Here is a 13,739-nt window from a genome sequence, read left to right as displayed (position 1 = left end):
GCAGCCTTCTCGGGACCGAGAAAGTGCTGGAGACAAGCCTCGACACCGAGATGCCGGTGTGGACACGGCTCGACGCCGAGACAGCGGCACCGAAACAGATCGACGCCGAGAGGTTTCGGCCCCGAAAAGGAAAAAAGTCACCTCGGAGCCGAAAAAACACGCAGACAAAGTTTCAACGCCGAAACAAACTGCAAGCGACCCAGCTTCAGGCTCTTATACAGAAGAGCACTCGCTAACCTCCCAAATGCAAAAGCATAGGTTTGAGGAAGAGCTACAAGCAACTGATGTGGACCATACGCAAAAGCGTATCTTCATTCAGCAGGGGACAGGAAAAATAAGCACCCTTCCCCCCATTAGGAGAAAGAGAAGGTTGGAGTTCCAGACGGAACAAGCACCACAACCAAAAGTGGTTAAAAGAATTACACCACCACCCTCTCCTCCGCCCGTGATTAACGTTTCACCAGCACAAACTCCATCTCACTCCCCAGCTCACACCACCATGAGCCAGGGTGACCAAGATCAGGACGCATGGGACCTATACGACGCCCCAGTGTCAGATAACAGCCCGGAGGCCTACCCTACAAAGCCATCTCCACCAGAAGACAGCACCGCGTACTCTCAGGTGGTGGCTAGAGCAGCACAATTTCATAACGTAAGCCTCCACTCAGAACAGGTCGAGGATGATTTCTTGTTCAACACACTCTCCTCCACCCACAGCTCCTACCAAAGCCTGCCTATGCTCCCTGGTATGCTCCGGCACGCAAAAGACATATTTAAGGAGCCGGTCAAAAGTAGGGCAATCACACCACGGGTGGAAAAGAAGTATAAGCCGCCTCCTACGGACCCGGTTTTCATCACTACACAGCTGCCACCAGACTCTGTTGTTGTAGGAGCAGCTAGGAAAAGGGCCAACTCTCACACATCTGGAGATGCACCACCCCCAGATAAAGAAAGCCGCAAGTTCGATGCAGCTGGTAAAAGTCGCAGCACAAGCTGCAAACCAGTGGCGCATCGCGAACTCCCAGGCACTACTTGCGCGCTATGACAGAGCCCACTGGGACGAGATGCAACATCTCATTGAACATCTGCCCAAGGACTTCCAAAATAGGGCGAAACAAGTGGTTGAGGAGGGACAGACCATCTCCAACAACCAGATACGTTCCTCCATGGACGCTGCAGATACAGCTGCACGGACAATTAATACATCTGTAACTATCAGACGGCATGCATGGCTCCGAACGTCTGGATTTAAACCAGAGATTCAACAAGCAGTTCTCAATATGCCTTTTAATGAAAAGGAACTGTTCGGTCCAGAAGTGGACACAGCGATTGAGAAACTCAAAAAAGATACGGACACTGCCAAAGCCATGGGCGCACTCTACTCCCCGCAGAGCAGAGGGAATTACAGCACATTCCGTAAAACGCCCTTTCGAGGGGGGTTTCGGGGTCAAAGCACACAAGCCAGCACCTCACAAGCAACACCGTCCACTTACCAGGGACAGTATAGAGGAGGTTTTCGGGGACAATATAGAGGAGGGCAATTCCCTAGAAATAGAGGGAGATTTCAAAGCCCCAAAACCCCTACTACTAAACAATGACTCACATGTCACTCACCCCCTCCACACAACACCAGTGGGGGGAAGAATAGGTCATTATTACAAAGCATGGGAGGAAATCACTACAGACACTTGGGTTCTAGCAATTATCCAACATGGTTATTGCATAGAATTTCTACAATTCCCTCCAAACATACCACCAAAAGCACAAAATTTAACAACACACCATTCCAATCTCCTAGAGATAGAAGTGCAGGCACTATTGCAAAAGAATGCAATCGAATTAGTGCCAAACACACAAATAAACACAGGAGTTTACTCACTGTACTTTCTGATACCAAAGAAGGACAAAACGCTGAGACCAATCCTAGACCTCAGAGTAGTGAACACTTTCATCAAATCAGACCACTTCCACATGGTCACACTACAAGAAGTATTGCCATTGCTAAAACTACACGACTACATGGCAACTTTAGACCTCAAGGATGCTTATTTCCATATACCAATACACCCATCTCACAGGAAATACCTAAGGTTTGTATTCAAAGGAATACATTACCAATTCAAGGTACTGCCTTTCGGATTAACAACCGCACCAAGAGTCTTTACCAAATGTCTAGCGGTAGTCGCTGCACACATAAGAAGGCAGCAAATACATGTGTTCCCATATTTGGACGACTGGCTAATCAAGGCCCATTCGTTCATACAGTGCTCAAATCACACAAATCAGATCATACAAACCCTCTTCAAACTCGGGTTCACCGTCAATTTCACAAAATCCAAAATTCTGCCACGCAAGGTACAACAATACCTGGGAGCCATAATAGACACATCAAAGGGAGTAGCCACTCCAAGTCCACAAAGAATTCAAAATTTCAACACCATCATACAACGCATGTATCCAACACAAAAGATACAGGCAAAGATGGTATTACAACTCCTAGGCATGATGTCATCATGCATAGCCATTGTCCCAAACGCAAGACTGCACATGAGGCCCTTACAACAATGCCTAGCATCACAGTGGTCTCAAGCACAGGGTCACCTTCTAGATCTGGTGTTAATAGACCGCCAAACTTACCTCTCGCTTCTGTGGTGGAACAACATAAATTTAAACAAGGGGCGGCCTTTCCAAGACCCAGTGCCACAATACGTAATAACAACAGATGCTTCCATGACAGGGTGGGGAGCACACCTCGATCAACACAGCATACAAGGACAATGGAACGTACATCAAACAAAACTGCATATCAATCACCTAGAACTGCTAGCAGTTTTTCAAGCACTAAAAGCTTTCCAACCAATAATAGTTCACAAATACATTCTCGTCAAAACAGACAACATGACAACAATGTATTATCTAAACAAGCAGGGAGGGACGCACTCCACGCAGTTAAGCCTGCTAGCACAAAAAATTTGGCATTGGGCAATTCACAACCAAATTCGCCTAATCGCACAGTTTATACCAGGGATACAAAATCAACTCGCAGACAATCTCTCTCGAGATCACCAACAGGTCCACGAATGGGAAATTCACCCCCAAATTCTGAACACTTATTTCAAACTCTGGGGAACACCTCAGATAGACTTGTTTGCGACAAGGGAGAACGCAAAATGCCAAAACTTCGCATCCAGGTACCCACACAAACAATCCCAAGGCAATGCCCTATGGATGAACTGGTCAGGGATATTTGCTTACGCTTTTCCTCCTCTCCCTCTCCTTCCTTACCTGGTAAACAAACTCAGTCAAAGCAAACTCAAACTCATATTGATAGCACCAACTTGGGCAAGGCAACCCTGGTACACAACGCTGCTAGACCTATCAGTGGTACCCTGCATCAAATTGCCCAACAGGCCAGATCTGTTGACACAGCACAACCAAAAGATCAGACACCCAGATCCAGCATCGCTGAATCTAGCAATCTGGCTCCTGAAATCCTAGAATTCGGGCACTTACAACTTACCCAAGAATGTATGGAAGTCATAAAACAAGCAAGAAGGCCATCCACCAGGCACTGCTATGCAAGTAAATGGAAGAGGTTTGTTTGCTACTGCCATATTAATCAAATACAACCATTACACACAACTCCAGAACATGTAGTGGGTTACTTGCTTCACTTACAAAAATCTAACCTAGCTTTCTCTTCCATTAAGATTCACCTTGCAGCAATATCTGCATACCTGCAGACTACCTATTCAACTTCCCTATATAAAATACCAGTCATTAAAGCATTCATGGAGGGCCTTAGGAGAATTATACCACCAAGAACACCACCTGTTCCTTCATGGAACCTAAATGTTGTCCTAACTAGACTTATGGGTCCACCTTTTGAACCCATGCACTCCTGCGACATACAGTTCCTAACCTGGAAGGTGGCATTTCTCATCGCCATTACTTCCCTGAGAAGAGTAAGCGAGATTCAGGCGTTTACTATACAGGAACCTTTTATACAACTACACAAAAATAAAGTCGTCCTAAGGACCAATCCTAAATTTTTGCCAAAGGTTATTTCACCGTTCCATCTAAATCAAACAGTGGAACTTCCAGTGTTCTTTCCACAGCCAGATACCGTAGCTGAAAGGGCACTACATACATTAGATGTCAAAAGAGCATTAATGTATTACATTGACAGAACAAAAAACATCAGAAAGACTAAACAACTCTTTATTGCATTTCAAAAACCTCACGCAGGAAACCCAATTTCAAAACAAGGTATAGCCAGATGGATAGTTAAATGCATCCAAATCTGCTACCTTAAAGCTAAACGACAGCTGCCCATTACACCAAGGGCACACTCAACCAGAAAGAAAGGTGCTACCATGGCCTTTCTAGGAAACATCCCAATGCAAGAAATATGTAAGGCAGCCACATGGTCTACGCCTCACACATTCACCAAGCACTACTGTGTAGACGTGTTATCCGCACAACAAGCCACAGTAGGTCAAGCCGTATTAAGGACATTATTTCAGACTACTTCCACTCCTACAGGCTGATCCACCGCTTTTGGGGAAATAACTGCTTACTAGTCTATGCAGAACATGCGTATCTACAGCGACAGATGCCATCGAACTGAAAATGTCACTTACCCAGTGTACATCTGTTCGTGGCATCAGTCGCAGTAGATTCGCATGTGCCCACCCGCCTCCCCGGGAGCCTGTAGCAGTTTGGAAGTTACCTTCAATTATTTCTATATGTATCATCTCAACCTTAAATAGGTGCATACTTAGTCACTCCATTGCATGGGCACTATTACTACAATTCAACTCCTACCTCACCCTCTGCGGGGAAAAACAATCGAAGATGGAGTCGACGCCCATGCGCAATGGAGACAAAAGGAGGAGTCACTCGGTCCCGTGACTCGAAAGACTTCTTCGAAGAAAAACAACTTGTAACACTCCGGCCCAACACCAGATGGCGAGCTATTGCAGAACATGCGAATCTACTGCGACTGATGCCACGAACAGATGTACACTGGGTAAGTGACATTTTCATTCTCTCTCTTCCGGCTGGCTTTACTGTGAGTGATCGCATTCTGCTCTTCCACAAGGAGCATATTGGCACACAAAGTAGTTTTGTTCAGTGTCCGGAACTACAGTGGCAATCAGTGACGTAACGAAACTGGAGGGTGCCCCTTTGCAAAGAATATGGAGGATCCCCCTCTCCAGACTCACTCAGGGCAGGTGCTGTGCTCAAGGGGCCCCCTGGAGGGCGGCTGCGGGGCCTTTGTTATGCCACTGGTGGCAACGTGTGCTTTTAGAGTTCAAAAACATTTTGGGGGGGTTTTGCCAGTGTTTGTTACAATGTTAAGGGCCTGGTAGCTCCCACAACAATAAAGTGTTACAAAAGCCATGTCAAAACAAGACACGCATTGATGAAACTAAAAGACTTATAAAAATATGTCAGATCAGTTGGCTTTGTCAGTGTTTGTTTATTTTCATGCTTCCCATAATCATGTTGAAAATGGTTACACTGATTTTCCATTAGAAATGTTTTTGGGAAATACTAGCATGCATCAAAACATTTTACTAAATGACACTTCATTTGCATCTAATCAGAGAGCATTCTGGGAGCATTATACTTAGCCTCATAGCCTAAACTTTTCAAACGTGTGTACACGTGTTTTTTTTTTTTTTTTTTTTTTTGTACTTGAACCAACGTCAGTAGTGAAGTGTGACCTTAAAACATTTATTTATAGCACTCACCCTAATAATGAAGGCTTTCAAATAATGAACCATAAATACAAGTTCGAACAACATTATCTTTTGGAAACACATTACCTCAACTGCAGAGAGTTCCACTCTCTGTAAACAGGCAGACAAAGGGTTTGTGCTGCAGAGGGTTGGGCCTACTTGTCCCAAGGACAAAGTAAACATAAAAACTTGTTGCCCTTGACCCCAAACAAGATGTCTCGGGCGATAGGAATTCCACATCCCTGCATTAACGAACCTTTGGTCTTCAAGTCTTTTTTCCCTCATCCATCTACTCCAGCAGAGAGGGCATTACACACTCTAGACGTGAAAAGATGCGTTCAATTTTATTTGGACAGGACAAAAGCTTTTCGACGCTCTAATCAGCTATTTGTGGCGTACAGTGCCCCTAGGAAGGGGTACCCGCTATCCAAGCAGAGTATTTCAAGATGGATCGCCTCTGCTATTCGCTTCTGCCATCCGGCAGCGGGCAAACCTTTGCAGTCATCTGTGCATGCTCACTCGACGAGAAGTCTCATCGTCAGCGGCACCGTTTGCCGGAGTGCCACTACAAGACATATGTAGGGCAGCAACATGGAAGAGCTGTCATACCTTTACTAAGCACTATTGCTTGGAGTCCCTCTCGCACGGAGAGGTAGCAGTGGGCCAAGCGGTTCTCAGGAATCTCTTCAGGTGAAGGTGAGCCATTTCTCCTACATCCCTCCATCCTAGAAAAGGTATGCACATTAAAAAAAAAAAAAAATGTATCTAAAGATAATGGAACACTATCATAATCCCATAGTAAGCGGGTTATCAGATATTGATCAGCTTACATTACTGTCTTATGTTTTAATACTGGTTTGTTATTTAAATTTCAGCATGTATCTTCACAGGAATATACCTATTTATATTAGAGATAAAAACATACTGTTATTTATGTATATATACGTGTGTATAGATAGATGTGTGTATATGTATATCTATATATAGATATATATGTAGGGACATATGTCAGTACACTCATATACTTCATCGCTTTATACATGATAATGATAAGGTTTTGTGGTCTAAGATAACCTGTTTATTAAAAGGGTTGTCATTTTACAATGTGCATACTTATTGCTTTCTACTCTGATTCAAGCATGTGAATCTATGAAAGTTCCAATACTGGAGTAAGAAAATAAGCTACTTACCTGTAACTGTAGGTTCGATGGCATCTGTCGCTGTAGATACACATGGTATGCATGAGCTCGCCATCTGGTGTTGGGTCGGAGTGTTACAAGTTGTTTTTCTTCGAAGAAGTGTTTTCGAGTCACGGGACCGAGTGACTCCACCTTCTGTGCTCATTGCGCATGGGCGTCGACTCCATCTTCGATTGTTTTCTTTCCGCCATCGGGTTCGGACGTGTTCATGTCGCTCCGAGTTTCGGAACGGAAAGATAGCTGAAGACGGAAGATTTTCGACGGTATCGTTGCGATCCGGTTACAGATAGACACATACGACGACGCGTTGAACATCGAAGCGCTTCGGTGCCCTTCGGGGTAGATTTCGGCACCCCGTCGGGGCCTAGTCGGCCCGACCGCGTGGAGGACAACGCCGATGGATCGGACCCCGTTTCGATTCTGCCCCGAATGCCACAACAAATATCCTTATACGGACCTGCACTCGGTCTGTAATCTGTGCCTGTCACCCGAGCACAGTGAAGAATCCTGCGAGGCCTGTCGGGCGTTCCGGTCCCGAAAAACTCTGCGCGACCGTCGAGCGAGAAGACTGCAGATGGCGTCCACGCCAAAAGAGCGTCGACAGTTCGAGACAGAAGAAGAACAGGAGGAATCCTTTTCCATCCAGGATTCAGACTCCGACGAGCTACACTCTACAAGAACTGTGAGTAAGACGTCGAGATCAAACCCTAAAAAAGGAAAGAAGGCCCAGGGGACGCCACTGCCAACCGGCCATGGCTCCACCCAAATTCTCGGTGACCAACAATCGGCACCGAAAAAGGCCCATACAGTGTCGAGATCGTCCGACTTCGGTCGAGACACCGGCACGCAGCCTCCTCGGGACCGAGAGAGTGCTAAACAGAAGCATCGACACCGAGAGTTCGGTGTCGACACCGATCGACGCCGAGACAGTGGCGCCGAAGACCATAGAGGCCAAGAATTTTCGGCACAGAAAAAGAGGAAGGTTACCTCGGAGCCGAAAAAACAATCGACAGGGCTTTCGGAGCCGAAAAAAGCGACATCAGACCCTGTTTCTGGCTCCTATACCGAAGAGCATTCTATGTCTTCTCAAATGAAGAAACATAGATTTGAACAAGAACTGCAATCCACTGACGTGGATCACACGCAAAAGCGTATCTTTATTCAGCAGGGGACTGGGAAGATCAGTACCCTTCCACCTGTCAAACGAAAGAGAACGCTTCAGTTTACTCCTCAGCAACAAACAACACAAAAGGTAACACCTCCTCCCTCGCCTCCACCTGTAACTCCGGCTTCGCCAACTTACACCCCGTCACATTCGCCAGCTCACACCGCCATGAGCCACGACGACCAAGATCAGGATGCGTGGGACTTGTACGACGCACCAGTGTCTGATAACAGCCCAGACACATACCCAACTAGGCCATCACCACCGGAAGACAGCACAGCCTACTCACAAGTGGTGGCTAGAGCAGCTCTATTCCATAATGTGGAACTACACTCGGAACAAGTAGAGGATGATTTTTTATTTAACACCCTCTCCTCAACCCACAGCTCCTACCAAAGCCTGCCGATGCTCCCAGGCATGCTACGCCATGCAAAGGACATTTTCAAGGAGCCAGTTAAAAGTAGGGCAGTGACGCCTAGGGTGGACAAAAAGTATAAGGCGCCTCCTACGGACCCTGTCTTCATCACCTCTCAGCTGCCACCAGACTCTGTGGTGGTAGGGGCTGCCAGAAAACGGGCAAACTCGCACACTTCTGGGGATGCACCTCCCCCAGATAAAGAAAGTAGGAAGTTCGATGCAGCCGGGAAGAGGGTTGCTGTCCAAGCAGCAAACCAGTGGCGCATCGCAAATTCACAAGCGCTGCTAGCGCGATACGACAGAGCCCACTGGGATGAGATGCAGCATCTCATTGAACATCTCCCAAAAGATCTGCAAAAAAGAGCAAAACAGGTTGTTGAGGAGGGTCAAAACATTTCCAACAATCAAATACGCTCCTCCATGGATGCAGCAGACACGGCCGCAAGAACCATTAATACGTCGGTTACCATCCGTAGGCACGCATGGCTCAGAACGTCTGGATTCAAGCCAGAAATTCAGCAGGCAGTGCTTAACATGCCAGTAAACGAGAAGCTTCTGTTCGGTCCGGAGGTCGACACAGCTATAGAAAAGCTCAAGAAGGACACTGACACTGCCAAGGCCATGGGCGCACTCTACTCCCCGCAGAGCAGAGGATCTTATAACACCTTCCGCAAAACACCTTTTAGAGGAGGGTTTCGGGGTCAGGCCACACAAGCTAGCACCTCACAGTCCGCACCGCCCACCTACCAGGGACAGTACAGAGGAGGTTTTCGGGGCCAGTATAGAGGGGGGCAATTTCCTAGGAATAGAGGAAGATTTCAAAGCCCCAAAACCACTACCAACAAGCAGTGACTCACACGTCACTCACCCCTCCCACACAACACCAGTGGGGGGGAGGATACATCAATATTACGAAGCATGGGACAAAATAACTACAGATACATGGGTCCTAGCAATTATCCAACATGGTTATTGCATAGAATTCATGCAATTCCCTCCAGACATACCACCAAAATCACAAAATTTATCAAAATACCATTCACAACTTCTAGAGATAGAAGTTCAAGCACTACTGCAAAAAAATGCAATAGAATTAGTACCAAGCACACAAATAAACACAGGAGTTTATTCACTGTACTTCTTGATACCAAAAAAGGACGAAACACTGAGACCAATTCTAGACCTCAGGGTAGTAAACACATTCATCAAATCAGACCACTTTCACATGGTCACACTACAAGAAGTGTTACCATTGCTCAGAAAACACGACTACATGACAACCCTAGACCTCAAGGACGCATATTTCCATATACCAATCCATCAATCACACAGGAAATATCTAAGGTTTGTATTCAAAGGAATACATTACCAATTCAAAGTATTGCCTTTTGGTTTAACAACCGCTCCAAGAGTATTCACAAAGTGCCTAGCAGTAGTCGCTGCACACATCAGAAGGCAGCAAATACATGTGTTCCCGTATCTAGACGACTGGCTAATCAAAACCAGTTCGCTCACACAATGCTCAAACCACACAAATCAAGTCATACAAACCCTCTACAATTTAGGGTTCACCGTCAACTTTGCAAAATCAAACATTCTGCCAAGCAAAGTACAGCAATATCTAGGAGCCATAATAGACACGACAAAAGGAGTAGCAACGCCAACTCCACAAAGGATCCACAATTTCAACAGGGTCATTCAACACATGTCCCCAAACCAAACAATACAAGCAAGAACAATACTACAGCTCCTAGGCATGATGTCCTCATGCATAGCCATTGTCCCAAACGCAAGACTGCACATGAGGCCCTTACAACAGTGCCTAGCCTCACAGTGGTCTCAAGCACAGGGTCACCTTCTAGATCTGGTGTTGCTAGACCGCCAAACTTACCTATCGCTTCTATGGTGGAACAGTATAAATTTAAACATAGGGCGGCCTTTCCAAGACCCAGTGCCACAGTACGTAATAACAACAGATGCTTCCATGACAGGGTGGGGAGCACATCTCAATCAACACAACATAAGAGGACAATGGAACATACATCAAACAAAACTGCATATAAATCATCTAGAATTATTAGCAGTTTTTCAAGCACTAAAAGCTTTCCAACCAATCATAACCCACAAATACATCCTTGTCAAAACAGACAACATGACAACGATGTATTATCTAAACAAACAAGGAGGAACACATTCAACGCAGTTAAGCTTGTTAGCTCAAAAAATATGGAAGTGGGCAATCCACCATCAAGTTGGTCTAATAGCACAGTTTATTCCGGGGATCCAGAATCAGCTGGCAGACAATCTCTCTCGAGATCACCAGCAAGTCCACGAATGGGAAATCCACCCACAAATTCTGAACACCTACTTCACACTCTGGGGAACACCACAAATAGACTTATTTGCAACAAAAAAGAACGCAAAATGCCAAAACTTCGCGTCCAGATACCCACACAAGCAATCCCAAGGCAATGCCCTATGGATGAACTGGTCAGGAATATTTGCTTACGCTTTTCCTCCTCTCCCTCTCCTTCCTTACCTAGTAAACAAATTGAGTCAAAACAAACTCAAACTCATTTTAATAGCACCAACGTGGGCAAGACAACCCTGGTACACAACACTGCTAGATCTGTCTGTAGTACCACACATCAAACTGCCCAACAAACCAGATCTGTTAACGCAACACAACCAACAGATCAGACACCCGGACCCAGCATCGCTGAATCTAGCAATCTGGCTCCTGAAATCCTAGAATTCGGACACTTACAACTTAGCCAAGAGTGTATGGAAGTCATAAAGCAGGCCAGAAGGCCATCCACTAGACACTGCTACGCAAGTAAGTGGAAAAGATTTGTTTGTTACTGCCATCATAATCAGATACAACCACTAGAGGCAACTCCAAAACATATAGTAGATTACTTGCTCCATTTACAAAAAGCAAAGCTAGCCTTCTCTTCTATTAAAATACACCTTGCAGCAATATCTGCATACCTGCAAACTACATATTCAACTTCCTTGTATAGGATACCAGTTATCAAAGCATTCATAGAAGGGCTTAAAAGAATTATACCACCAAGAACACCACCTGTTCCTTCATGGAACCTAAACGTGGTTCTAACAAGACTCATGGGCCCACCCTTCGAACCCATGCACTCTTGCGGAATACAATTCCTCACCTGGAAAGTTGCCTTTCTCATCGCCATTACATCTCTAAGAAGAGTAAGTGAAATTCAAGCGTTCACAACACAAGAGCCTTTTATACAAATACATAAAAATAAGGTCGTCCTACGACCTAATCCAAAATTTTTACCAAAAGTTATTTCTCCATTCCATCTAAATCAAACGGTAGAATTACCAGTATTCTTCCCACAGCCAGATTCTGTGGCTGAAAGAGCACTACATACATTAGATGTCAAAAGAGCATTAATGTACTACATTGACAGAACGAAGAACATCAGAAAAACTAAACAGCTATTTATTGCATTCCAAAAACCTCATGCAGGTAACCCGATATCAAAACAAGGTATAGCCAGATGGATAGTTAAATGCATCCAAATCTGCTACCTTAAAGCAAAAAGACAACTGCCCATTACTCCCAGGGCACATTCAACAAGGAAAAAAGGTGCTTCAATGGCCTTTTTAGGAAACATCCCAATGCAAGAAATATGTAAGGCAGCCACTTGGTCTACGCCTCACACATTCACCAAACACTACTGTATAGATGTGCTATCCGCACAACAAGCTACAGTAGGTCAAGCTGTATTAAGAACTCTATTTCAGACAACTTCTACTCCTACAGGCTAAACCACCGCTTATGGGGAACTAACTGCTTACTAGTCTATGCATACCATGTGTATCTACAGCGACAGATGCCATCGAACTGAAAATGTCACTTACCCAGTGTACATCTGTTCGTGGCATCAGTCGCTGAGATTCACATGGACCCACCCACCTCCCCGGAAGCCTGTAGCAGTTCAGAAGTTACCTTCAATTTTGTACATTTGTATATATATTACTTAATCCTTTAATAGGTACATACTTACATTTTTCATTGCGCGGGCACTATTACTATAGTACAACTCCTACCTCACCCTCTGCGGGGAAAACAATCGAAGATGGAGTCGACGCCCATGCGCAATGAGCACAGAAGGTGGAGTCACTCGGTCCCGTGACTCGAAAACACTTCTTCGAAGAAAAACAACTTGTAACACTCCGACCCAACACCAGATGGCGAGCTCATGCATACCATGTGAATCTCAGCGACTGATGCCACGAACAGATGTACACTGGGTAAGTGACATTTTCATTCTCCAGTATTGGAATCTTTCATAGATTCACATGCGACCCACCCACCTCCCCGGAGAAGCTCACTTCACCTCTTTTTTTTCTAGTAGTACATATACTCAATGTAATATACGCACTTGTGCGTGGAAAATCTGAGGTGCTAGAGCTTCTCTCAGGAGGTTCTGAAGGGTGCTGTCGCCTGATTGGTGGAGGATCAAGTTTGGTCCTTTTCACAAAATGGCTCTGATAGACTATCAAATTGAAGAGGCCTAGGGCCTTTTTCTCTTCAATATGTTTTAACATTACTTATGAAAATTTATACCGGGACTCCCATCTCGACGACGGGGAATGATTCAAACATGTGAATCTATGAAAGATTCCAATACTGGAGAACTACAGTTACAGGTAAGTAACTTATTTTCTTCAACAGGATACCTTTATTTTTGCAACACAGTGTTTTCTTTCATGTGTGTAAGTGCTGTGTGACTACAGTGGTATTGCATGAGCTTTGCATGTCTCCTAGGTAAGCCTTGGCTGCTCATCCACAGCTACCTCTAGAGAGCCTGGCTTCTAGACACTGCCTACACTTCACTGAGAGGGAATACCTGGTATAAGGTGCAAGTACCTTAGGTACCGCCTACATCCACGCTCTATAAATGTTTGACTTGATACCTATAACCATGCACTTTTCACTGCTGAACAAGCATTTGCAGTGCAGTAAGTCTGACTTGCACCAGGCATTAAAAGACTACTTCTGTGAAAAACGTCAGCAATTACTTTATATATGCACACTGCATATATTGAACAACTTAAGGTGATTCGTTGTACTTTTGAAACGTAAAATGGTCCCTCATGTATTGCAAGTCAAGCATTCTGTAGGAGGCTGAATGTCATTTGGCAAGTGCAACTGCAGTAGCAACAAGGGAC

The 13,739-nt window shown here is 45.1% G+C and overlaps 1 protein-coding gene across 1 annotated transcript in view; it reads left to right on the top strand.

Moving 5' to 3' along the window:
• Positions 1-13,739, top strand: part of BAZ1B (bromodomain adjacent to zinc finger domain 1B) — a 249,952-nt gene that overhangs the window by 86,957 nt on the left and 149,256 nt on the right. The gene's annotated exons all lie outside the window — the stretch shown is intronic.

The sequence above is a fragment of the Pleurodeles waltl genome, chromosome 3_2 (genome assembly GCF_031143425.1).
Source record: "Pleurodeles waltl isolate 20211129_DDA chromosome 3_2, aPleWal1.hap1.20221129, whole genome shotgun sequence".
NCBI classification, from domain to species: domain Eukaryota; kingdom Metazoa; phylum Chordata; class Amphibia; order Caudata; family Salamandridae; genus Pleurodeles; species Pleurodeles waltl.
The sequence above is the reverse complement of the archived record's forward strand: the minus strand, read 5'-3'. Positions and strand labels throughout refer to the sequence as shown.